The sequence below is a fragment of the Xiphias gladius genome, chromosome 20 (assembly GCF_016859285.1).
Source record: "Xiphias gladius isolate SHS-SW01 ecotype Sanya breed wild chromosome 20, ASM1685928v1, whole genome shotgun sequence".
NCBI lineage: Eukaryota > Metazoa > Chordata > Actinopteri > Istiophoriformes > Xiphiidae > Xiphias > Xiphias gladius.
The window spans coordinates 19,218,577-19,230,964 of record NC_053419.1 but is presented as its reverse complement, the minus strand read 5'-3'; the positions used below and the strand labels follow the sequence as shown (position 1 = coordinate 19,230,964).

The window sequence follows — 12,388 nt, the reverse complement described above, 5'->3', positions numbered from 1 at the left end:
ATGCGCAAATACACACATAGGAGACACAGAGGTTCAGTTTTTAAATGTCTGAAAAAAATCAAAGTAACGGGGGTAACACATTTTCCAAGCCAAACCCTCCGAATGTAATGTAAAATCTCTGCTAAGAAATGAATGGGGCTGGGGCCTGGCGCTGACAAACCACGATTGCCTACAAACATAACTGCACAGTGACACAGACCGATCTGAACGGGCGTCTGTACATCTCAAAGGTATCATTGAATTCAATTGTTTATGATAGGCTCAATGCGTCTTCCTGGAGACAGCTGATCCGAGTTCCCTTCAACTCCAAATAAAAAGAAAAGGAATGAAAGAGTATTTAAATGAATGTGAGTGGGTCGCGCATGTGTAGAAGAAACTATTCTCATATGCAGGTAAGTGTTGGTATTTGTATCCAATACGTGGATGTTATGTGCTTCAGTGTACGGTATGTGCCTCTTTGTGCTTGTACGTGCATTTGTTTGGGAGCACTTCTAGCAGCTGCACAGATAGAAGCAGAGTAATTATGAAAGTGGGGGCTTTCTGACTGCTCCGGGAGAGCACGTCATTCCGTGACCTTAAACACCGCTGCTCCCACCGTGGAACTGCTCAATTAGCCTGGGACAATAACGTCAACACAAAGGCACACGCGTGTGGGCAAATATGCACATGCACATGCACACGCACACACACACACACACACACACACACACACACACACACACACACACACACACACACACACACACACACACACACACACACACACACACACACACACACACAACTGCCTACTTAAGAATGGATGCATGGACGGAACATGAGCAATTAATGTATCAGTATGTGTTCTCTTTCCAAGCGTACGGTCATAAGTCTGTGTGCATGTGAATGTTCGTGACTGAGACTTAATATGCTCTTTGCGCTTGTTATAAGACACGTATGTTTTTTTTACCACTAGGTGCAGATAAAACATCAAAACAAGCTCTCTTTGGCAGAAGCCAACCCTGATTTGACTAAAGTTCCTTAGATCTGTAGAGTTAGGTGATAGTTCTCTCTGATTTCAGCAGGCAGTGCCCCCCCTTCACGTTTTGGGTCATTTCATCCAGTGTGTGGCAATGCACATTGCGCGACGCAAGCAGCTGTGCATCAGTGGTTGTGTCTTTGCGTATGTTTTGTCCATTGTCCGGGGAGTGTGAATACGTGTGTATGTGGCTAACACAGTCATGTAACGACGGCTGACCAATAGTTCACCCTTTGCTTTAAGCATTCATTCTCTTACAATGTGTGAGACAGCAAGTGATGGAAACAAGCAGGGGGTGGGGGTTAGTAGGAGAGGTATGCTGAATTCTAATGAGCAGCCTTAGGGTCAGCGATAGAAATCTATGTCTGTTCTGCCTAAAACATTGCAGCTGTCTGCGCTTGCAGTACACAGAGGAGCTACAGAGCTACCATTACTATATAAACACAGACTCCACAGTGATGCGGCTAAACAAACTAACAAGTCCGCTAACACAGTTAAGTAAATTCTAATAAATATTTATGTGTTAAAAACCCGTTAATAAAAATATGTGCCTGCTTTGTGTGCGTACCAATACATATATGGAGCCAAAAGGTATATGCCTGCTTAGCTGCAGGAGGGCAAAAAGAAAGAGAAAAAGAGAAAAAACATGCACACTCTCACATGCACACAGAATAGAGGTTGCGTGTTGCAGCTGCAACCCACTCAGATCACTGACACACACTGCCTTCCCCCATTACACTGAGCAGCACGTATCAGAGCTTTAGTTTGTTCATCCCCCTGCCTGCTAATGCTCACATTGGGGTTCTTTGCTGCCTGTGCACACAAACATGTGCACATGCACTCACACTGACACACCAGTGTCTGTGTGGCTTCTTCTTGGCAGTGGTCCCGGTGTGGGCATGACTGCTTGGCAGTGTTTGTCTAGTCCTAATCTGACTCCGCAAGCTCCACCAGCGGAGAGGATTTACACTTAATAGAATATTTGGGCTTTTTATTGGTTGGACCTTACACGCAGAATCCTATCTGATGAGCCACGTCTTAGAAGACAGGAAGGGCTCAGACTTATCCTGGGTGTGACTGAATGTCTACGTGCGATCTTTTTGAATGAGCGTACCTACATGTTTGCATTCGTTGACATAAATCTCCAAGGCAGGAATCCCGGCACTATCTAAGAATATTTGGATTGTTTGAATGTGTTTAAAGTAGGAATATGTTTGCTCCCTTTGCTGAATACCTTGACGTGTGTGTGAGACAGGGGTTTTGGCAAGGTGTGTTTAAGCCTACTGCTCACTAAGCCGATGGAGTGGAAGAGGCTTTGCACATATTCACTTTTGGGCTTACTAATCATTTAACCGCACTTGCAGACTGTTAAATGAGGGGTCTGAGACTGACAGCATGATGAAAAACAAAAGTAAAAAAGGGGGAACAGGAAAATGAATAAAAAGCACAAGGACATCCTGTTATAGGTGTGAATGCCCTTATACTGTTAATCTGTGTTTCGTACAGGAGATGATCTTGACACTACTATGCCTTCCAAAAGCCACTAGGAAACAGGCAGTGAACAAATGAATGAATGGATGGATGAATGAATAGATCTGTGATATCCCTCTAGAGTTTATGCCGATGATTTCCAGCCTGTCATTAGAAATGAAGAAGTTGTTCAGATTTGAATGAATGATGAGCTGCGTTTATTAGCGGCAGCAAAGTTGCGATGTGGTGGATCAGGGTGGATGGTGGGTGGATAAAGTTTCACAGACCAGGGTTCGCATCTAGTACCATTTCTTTGGCAAGGTTTAGGCAACAAAAGCACTGTGGTTAAGGTTATCCGAAGACTGTGGTTTTGGTTGAATGTAAACGGATACAACCAATTGGAGCACACCAGCGGAAGGCATCCCGGGCCTTCATCATCACGGTAACAATAATAAAGATGCCGTTACGTTTGTGCAATGGTCACGGTTTGGTTAGGTTTAGGCACAAAAACTACCTGGTTAGGTTTAGGAAACAAAAAAATCATGGTTTGGGTTAAAGTAGGTACTTCCTTTTGGTTAGGGGACCTTCATTGTCATAATTACGATAATAAACACACAGTTAAGGTTGTGGTACGGTCATTGATAAAAGAAACAATGTTTATTATCAGTTTCAAACAGGAAACAAAAAGTACTGTGTTTTGTTGACTCATCCATCCGCCAACGTTACACTAGCTGCTGATGGTCAGTAATTACCTCTGAAATGCATTTTTCAAATAGCTTCCCCAACACTGATTGTTGGCTCTTTGCTATTTAGCAGAACATCTACTTTTGATTGTGAATCATTCAAGGAAGTGGTCAATATGCAGATGCACAGATATCTAGAAACTAGATCTATAAATTCATTAGATGCTGGTTAATTAACATTGTATGCTGTTCTCAATTAACTTGTCATTATCTAATATATATCAGAGAGCTATTTAGTTTGTGTAAATTAGCATTTAATTTATGTGTTTGTTTATGTGATAATCAAAAATGTGTGTTCCTTATTGTAAAAAGTTTCTTTTTAACCATTTAGCCATGATTTTGTGTACCAAGCTAAAAGCAGTACATGGTTAGTTGTTGATTTTAGGTGGTGGATGACATCATCACATTTTCTATCAATGCTGTTATTCCAGCTTTCTGTGACCTCTTACAATAGTGTTCACCTTCATCATTTCTGCCATTTACCCAATGGACACAATATTTCCCTAACCAAAAAGCGAAAAACTATAAAGGAACTTCATTTGCTGTGGATACGGTTAGAAAAATTACTGCATTCAACTGATGAACTAGACCACAATAGGACCATGCAGTTTAAAATAGTATTATAATCTTCACTACCTCCTTCAATAAGACAAAATGGAATGCAAACAACAGTGGAAACCAGAAGAATGTTGCATGGACTGCTGAATATGATGAAAGAAGTGTTTGCTTTGCCAGCATCTACTGTATATCCTGTTCTGCAGATCACAGAGATTCGGGTCTGGATATTTTAGAGGACACTGCCATTGCGGATGTGATGGGCGACATAGGAGCTTTTACTGACTTCAAAAGAACTATTCCCCGAACAGCTAATGGCTAATGATGTTGCTGGATACTTATTTTGGATTACTTGGCCACTGGGAAACATATAATGGTTATACAGTTTAGAAGGAGGAGCACTGTTGTGATTTGGTAACAATACAAAGTACATGAGATAATATGGGAAATCCAATAATGGCAGATCCATCACTGGTCTATTTTTCATGCATTCTGTCCAAATTACATCTAGACTTACTGTTCATTTGCTTTCTGAGTAAATACAGTGAACAACTAGGGAATAGCTGTCATGAGCTTTTTTATTAGGCTGTTTTTTTTTTTTTTCAATTTCTACATTCAGAGGATTTCTTGTCCTTTACTGATTGGTTGCATCTGCTCAGGGAGCTATTTCAGAAGTGTAAACAAAATATCTTTTAAGCACACCTTTTCAAGACTATCCTCTGGCCAAAATAAAAACAAACAAACACATCTAAACATTCCACACTTAGAACAGGCAGAGCTAAGAGACATCAATTGGAGACAAAATGCATGTGGTGAGTTAATAATTGCTTAACTAGAGGGTACTGTTGTTTTGAATACAGGATTCTGGATATATGTTTAACTATTTAAAAAAAACCAATAAGAGATATGCAGGAGGTGTTGTATTTATACTATGTCTTCAGCTCCATTGGCCAAGCCGACCAAGGAAGAATCTCACAGACTGTGTTTTCTCACTTTATTTATCAGATTTATATGTGAATCTGAATGTCTTCTGTGTGTGGATGTATCCTTGAGTAAGCAAACTCCATAAACGACATAAATCAGCTAAAATGTGTGCATGCAAACAGTGAGAGAAATGCTCTTCACCTTCAAAATAAGACAACGTGCAGAGAGAGGGAGGGACGAGAGGCCTGCGGGAGACCAGGGAGAGTTCAATCCTAAAAGACAAATCATCCCTTCTACCCTCCACTGCTTGTCCTTGGAGCTCACACTGCAATCGGCCACACACAGGGAGTAAGTCTGTCACCCATTGTCCCTGAGACACACACGTGCACTGGAATGCAAAAACATAACACCACAGCTGCTATTATAAAGCACACAATCACTGTGAGGTCAGAATGGCTGCTTTGTGAGCGTGAAGTGAAACGGCGAGATTGAAAGAGGGCTTTTCAATTTCATATGGCTGTTCTGGTTGATATTGTTACCTCTCTTCTCTCAGGACACAGGTGATTTGGGACTTCTCTTCCTTATGCTCCCTTATTTTATAATGTTAATTTATTAGAGCCTAACTATGACAGGGCTCCAAACATGTAGACAGTTAAATAGCTCAACCACCCTTCCATCTATATATTTCTACTAATTGTTACAATTTTTTCCCCCATTTTCTTGAATTGCCTTTTCCCCAGCAACTGTTTCTGCCATTCCCAGCCATCTGGATACAGAGGATCTCTCTATTTGAATTTCCTGTCCTGAGAACCATATTTTCTTATTCCCCTCATTTTCTTGTGGGGTTTATTGCTTGCCCTCTTATAGAGCCTGGGCTAACTCAGGAGCTGTCGCTGCTATGGGCTTCTATAAGGCCCACTGGGACACTTGATGTGATACTGCGCTATACAAATAAGTAGACCTGTCTTGACTTTAAATGAAACTTTCATGTGTAAGATGCAGACCAAGTATGGAGGATTTGAGTATGACTGTAAAAAAAACTCAAAAAACAAGTGCATCAGCGCACACACACATACAGTATAAATCCAGCCGGGATGTATTCTAATGGGGGCTTATACACCAATCAGGCACAACATTAAAACCCGCTACCGGCTTTAATGTTTGGCTTTGGTGCAAGTATACAGTATACAGTGCATTCATAAAGTATTCAGTCCCCTTCACTTTTTTCAAAGCCTTATGCTAAAATCATATAAATTCATTTCGCACTAATCAATCTACACCCAATTAACCATAATAAGAAAGTGAAAAAACAGAATTTTACGAAATTTTGCAAACTTATTTAAAAGTAAAAAGTCTTGAAATTTAGCTCAGGTGCCTCTTGTGTCTCTTGATCATCTTTGATATGTTTCTACACCTTGACTGGAGTCCATCTGTGGTAAATTCAAAGGATTGGACACGATTTGGTGAGAGAAGTGATCTGGTACTCGATGATCACTCTGGCTGAGCTCCAGAGATCCTGTGCGGTGATGGGAGAAACTTCAAGAAGGACAACAATCACTGCAGCACTCCACCAATCTGGGCTTTATGGCAGAGTGGCCAGACAGAAGCCTCTCTTCAGTGAAACACACATGAAAGCATGTTTAGAGTTTGCAAAAAAGCACCGAAAGGACTCTCAGACTGTGAGAAAGCAGATTCTCTGGTCTGATGAAGCCGAGATTGAACTGTTTTGCCTGTTTGGCCTCAATTTTAAGCGTCACAACTGGAGGAAACCAGGCACTGCTCATCACCTGCCCAACACCATACCAGTGGTGAAGCATGGTGGTGGCAGCATCATGCTGTGGGGGTGTTTTTCAGCGGCAGGGACAGAGACACTGGTCTGCGTTGAGGGAAAGCTGAACGGAGCAGACAGCCAAGACCACACCGGTGTGGCTTAGGGACAACTCCGTGAATGTCCTTGAGTGGCCCAGCCAGAGCCCTGACTAGAACCCAATCGAATATCTCCGGAGAGACCTGAAAATTGCTGGCCGCCAACGGCCCCGTCCAACCTGACAGAGCTTGAGAGGATCTGCAGAGAAGAATAGCAGAAAATCCCCAAATCCAGGTGTACAAAGCTTGTCACATCACACCCAAGAAGACACGAAGCTGAAATCACTGCCAAAGGTGCTTCAACTAAGTACTGAGTAAAGGATTTGAACACTTATGTCAATGTGATATTTCAGGTTTTCCTGTGTAATAAATTTGCAAAAATTTCTAAAATTTTGTTTTCGCTTTGTCATTATAGGGTATTGAGTATAGATTGATGGGGGGAAAAATTAATTTAAACTTAAACCTTCTGAATGCACTGTATATATATACACACACCATTCAGCTAAAACATTAAAACCAGTAACTGGTTACTGGTTGTGTTAAAAAGTGTGTCTGATTGGTGTAAATGGAGCATATCTGTCACAGTTAAAACATTCTCTTTGCACGTCCAGAGTCCTTAAGAACTGGCCACCTTGCTGATGCTGCTTCAACACATACCAAAAGATCTTTGTTAAAGGACGTAGTCCTTCATTACGTTGAAAAGCAAGGAAGTAATTAGGATGGTATTCGCTTTACTTTTGTCAGGAATAATCAAAATGCTTCTCATCACCACATTTTAACTTCACAGGCTCACATCTCCCTCAACCTCCTTTCCAGTCCCCACTTAAATTTATTTTTGAAACTGCCACTTACGGTCCTGATTGCAGTTGCAGTTAAGTGCACAATCATGCAAGCATATGATGCACACATACCAAGATGCACAAACACATACACACTTTTATGCACTGCACATACAGACACGCCGTTAAAAGACAAGATGGATCTCCGCCCCACAGCCTTGCTATTTTAATAGCAGTGTGATAAGAAGGCAGACACGTCTTCTAACAGGCAGAAATGAAGAGCTGCCTCTCCATAATGTATAAATTTGCATATGTCGCTATGTGCAAACTATACAGGCGCTCATAAATAATACATGCATGTTATGGATACTGGTGTCTACACTTCATGGTACAGCTACCTTGCAAAATGACTTATGGTTGTAGCTCCAGTAGCACATCATGGCAGCCTTCTATGCACATGTGCGTGTGTGTTTCTCTATCTGTCTGTCTCTTTTTGTCTGTCTCCCTCTTTTTGTATGTCTAAGTCTGTGACTGTATGCAGGGGATACCCTACATCTTGACAGTTTGACCTTGGCAAAGAAATCAGATTTTGACGCTGATTGAGCAAGACAAATGTGGTGTTTGCTCCTTTACTCACACTGTTTGTGGAAATGTGTATGTGCGCGAGTGCGAGTTTGACGGCATGTGCAATAGTTCATTTACAGTGTGTGAAAAACTGCATGTATTTGTATTGGTGTGCATGTGCGCACGTGTGTGGCTCTGCGTGACCAAAGGATGTGTTGGTTGAGTGCTATCGAGTGGTAAGTGCTGCGTGTTCACTCTCTCCCTAAGGGGAGGTCTTGCTGTAGTGGATATTGGTCTTCTAAGGTCATCTGTTTCTATATAAAATCAACTTTCCTATCATAGACTCAAGTTGTGCTATCACAAACAAACAAACAAAACAATGCCTTACCCTATCAATTGCAATCTCTCACCTCTCTATGCTTTCTATGCTGATCTCTATCCTTAAAAGTGACTGTGACAGTCAATGCCAACATTGGAGTGCTGCTACTGTAGCGGCACAGCTTGTGAATACAATAGCAATTTCCTGAAAAGGGCCTTCAGTTTAATGACAGCATTCTAAATTTCTGTGCAAAATAACCCTTCCGAAGCAATGGTCAATGAGTAAAGTACATACTGTAAAATGGGGATGTGTGCGAATCACGAAGGGGCCTCTTGGCGCAGAGTGTGGGGGTTTGATGACTTTTTTCAAGAAGCCGAGTCAGCAACAGGTGTGCAACAGGGACATGTTTATGAACATGTTTATGAAATTGTGTGACTTCTTGAGAATGGTACAGCTGCAGCCTAAGTGTGAGTATATTTTTTGAAGTTACTGAAAGAAGAGACAGACAGATGTAAAGGAGTAGACAAAAGCGTGCAGCAACTCTTACAAACTGCCAGGAAAGTCATGACCTAGCAAACAAATACAATAAATGTAAAAAAGAGATAGGGCATCAGGCATAAGACACTGCTACCACCACTGCAATAAATCAGTGGTTTTGAACCTGGGGGTCCTGACCCCCAAGGGGTCGCAAGATCATTTCCAAGGATTGCCAGATGGTTGCAGAAAAAATAAATAAATGACATATTAAAAACAATCCATTCCCCAGTCTAAGAATATTTTCACTGTACCAGTGAATTTGCCTTAGAATAGATTTTATTGAGCGCGTTTGTGAGACTCAAAGTGTGCATGAAAACTCTTTCATTTCAGCGCTTTTGTGCCACAGTAAGATGCTCAACCAAGCAGCTATAGCCAGTTTTGCTAGCTGTCACATGGAGCGGGGAGTGCTTCTCAGAGAAGGTATTTAAGCTCGAGGCTCAGGCCAACAGAGGGGTGTCTCAAGGTTGGTCACCTAAAAAAGTCAGACAACAGCACCAATCACTGAGAAATGTGCTTTGTGTGAACACCCACCTCATTATTCTGGGGGGTCGTGACTCGTGAAGGTTGAGAACCACTGCAATAGATAAATAAATGAAATATAGCTGCAAGCACCTATGAGCTGCTCTCCATTTCATGAGGAAAACAATGGAAAGCCACCTTAGTGGAAACTATTAATGTTAAAAAGAGTGTGAAATTAAGTACCAGGCAGATACACATAGTAGATGCATGTTTGACTTAGAATGTGTTTTACAGTTTTTTTTCTTTTCCTCATTGTTGGTTAATGCAACATTGTATTCTAATGTGTAACATTATCCAGAAATTATGCAGCGAGTTAATACTTCATACAGCAAAGTTCTTAAATTTCAACTGGCTGGAAGATATATTGTAGCACATTTTGAAAAGCTGTTACACGGACCGTTGCTGAAGGCAGAGTTAATGCAACCCAGGCTTTAGCTGGCGAAATACAACAGAAGTGTAGGAGAGAGATGTAAAATGAGGTATATTTTATTCTGAAAAGCTCGGATCTAAAGTCAACAGTCTGAATTCTTGGGACTCAGGGTCTGGAAAATGTGAGAGCAGAAGCAGTAGCTTGCTCTCTGGCTGTTTGTAAAAAGCGCCGCCACAATTGTCCTTTTTTCTTTTTTTACTGGATGCAGTATGACAATCTCAAAGAAAATGAACGTGAACATTCTGAGGAAGGCAAGGCCTAAACCAAAGCAGAGTGACTGCATGAATAGATCAGTTGAGTGTGGTTAGCAGGTGCTAAATATCAGTCACGCTCTGGAAGTAACAGACAAGCTATTCGCTATGTTTACCCAAATGGAACAATATAATTACTCAAACTCAGTTCATGTCTGACAGGTTTCTCATACCAACTTGTCACAATGTGTAGGTTCATAAGTTAGAGGGTAAAAAGAAGACTATATTCTCTATTTTTTCAGCATCAAAACACTTGGATGAGCAGCTAAGCAAAATGAGTCTTAATGTAAATTATTATAGAGATTACACAGTAATAGAATCAAGATGGTAGCAGAGCTCATTTGTGTGGATTCACAGAGTTGAGTGAAATTGCAAATGGGAAATCAATGTGCTTTCAAATTTCAGAGCACAAAACTGCATTAGTTTCATTTTGACTAATTAATCAACACATTGCCCCAAAACACATGCAAATCCTTACAGTCTGCAAATTCTACATTTGTGACAAAGCAACTGTAAGTGATAATGGCAAACATGTTTATATGGTCGGCCCATTCTGAAAATGTGGAAACTTTAAAATGAAAGAAACAAAAGGACTTAATCAATGCAGTCCTCTGTTGACAATTCCTCTGGAGTTACGAGATTAAACCACTTCATTAGTGTCTGGAGAGACAACAGACGAGATGAGAAAGGCAGAGCTTGAGGAGAGAGGAATGGAGAGAAAGAAAGAGTTACAGCCTGCTTTGCTGGTGCTCAAAAGAGACACTTCCAAGGCAGTAATTATGACGCAGAAAGAATGTAATTATTTTTCCAGAATGCCAGATGGCTCCGAGTGTCTCCTAATAGTGATGGGTGACAATCTAATAGACCACAGATATAAGTACTTCATTGGGCTTAATTGGTGTTTAAGCTTAAGTGGCCTGACTGTAAACATTCAGGCTCTTTCCTTAATGTGTCAGAAGTGCCTGCACCCAGTGATCTTGCCTGGCAGGATGTGACAAATTTGATCAGAGGAAAGCAGTCCCACTGTGCATTTCACACAATCTGACGGCTTGCAGTAATAAACCTGAGGTATCATGGGTGTTTTAAAAACTGCTTAAGTCACAGGTCATGTTTCGCACTTCCCCAGGGCTCCTCAAACTTTCATGCCAAGTCCACAATTAGATGGAGAGACTCAGTCCGAATTAAGACTGCTGAGGATGTTTTGCTGCAGACTGCTCCATGTGCTTACACAATGAAAATTAGTAAAAAGTGCAAGACGACTAACAGGCGTTTTACTTGATATTACTCTGGTGAATACCTTTCTATATTAATTAACTCATTTTGAAAGTAGTTTTTGGCATTTCTGCTTCACGGGACGGTACAACAGCATAGAGGGGTATCTCACTCCTAAAGACTTCTCACATGAGCCACAGTGACAGAATAAATGATCCACTATAATGGCTAAACCACTTTGCACGTTGTTGCAGGCTTTTCCCAGGGTACTAGTGTGAACACAGCTTTATGGGAAATGATGCATTCTCTGTATAACTCCCGTGGAGAACTGCAGTGACGAGTTAAAACGTCTGGACTAATGGAGGGTTTGGTCTTGAGAACAAAACACAAAAGTTCTCAATTTTTTTCCCGAGCCTCTGTCGGCTCACATTTCCGCACTCCTCTCACACAGTCATTTCCTTTCGTTTGCTGCTCAGCCGAAAAAGTCGATTCAAAAAGCTTAGTATTCTGATTGAAATCATAAATCCATTTTATTCATCTGCAGAATTTTCATTTTGTGAGATCCATTATTGAAAAAAAAAAAAAAAAAAAGGGCTATTGAAAGTTCAGTACGCAAAGCGTGCGAAGACATTTTGAGTAAACCACTGCAACAAACCGATGTAGCTGGTAGCATCAGATCTCTGAGAATATCTGTTGGAAGCAAAATGAAGGTTGTGTGACTGTGGCTCATGTGACAGATGTGATAAGCAAGCTGAACTTTATTCTAATAAACAGCGTAGGGAGTTACGTTCGCCAGCACCCCAATACTCTGATCAGCAGTTGACCCATGACCCAGCTCACAGCCAACTTCTAATTGTGACAAGGCACATATGGCAGATAATTATTCTGAATAATCTGTTGCCATGGTGACGGCTGACCCTGATGGCTATTGATGCACCCGCTTCATGTCCAACTCTATGGTTTGAGGCAGTTTCGCCTCTTTGCCCTCTTAAAGTGCTGGGGATTAGAGATGTACATTATCACTTTAATCTCCTCTTTAACCCCCTCAATCAGCCTCACAGCCCCCGCAGAGAGTGGGCCACAGCCACTCTGCTGAGCTGCATAAGACCACGGACAGACGTATGTTTCCCTGCTCGTGTATTTTATGAAAGCCTAATATAAAAATAAGATTTCATTCTCTCTGAAGTGCTGTCCTATCTCA

At 41.3% G+C, this 12,388-nt stretch overlaps 1 protein-coding gene across 1 annotated transcript in view; it reads right to left on the bottom strand.

The window, feature by feature from the left end:
- The window catches only part of LOC120805994 (fibrinogen C domain-containing protein 1-like), a 98,905-nt gene that overhangs the window by 69,693 nt on the left and 16,824 nt on the right, over nucleotides 1-12,388 (bottom strand). The window lies entirely within an intron of this gene.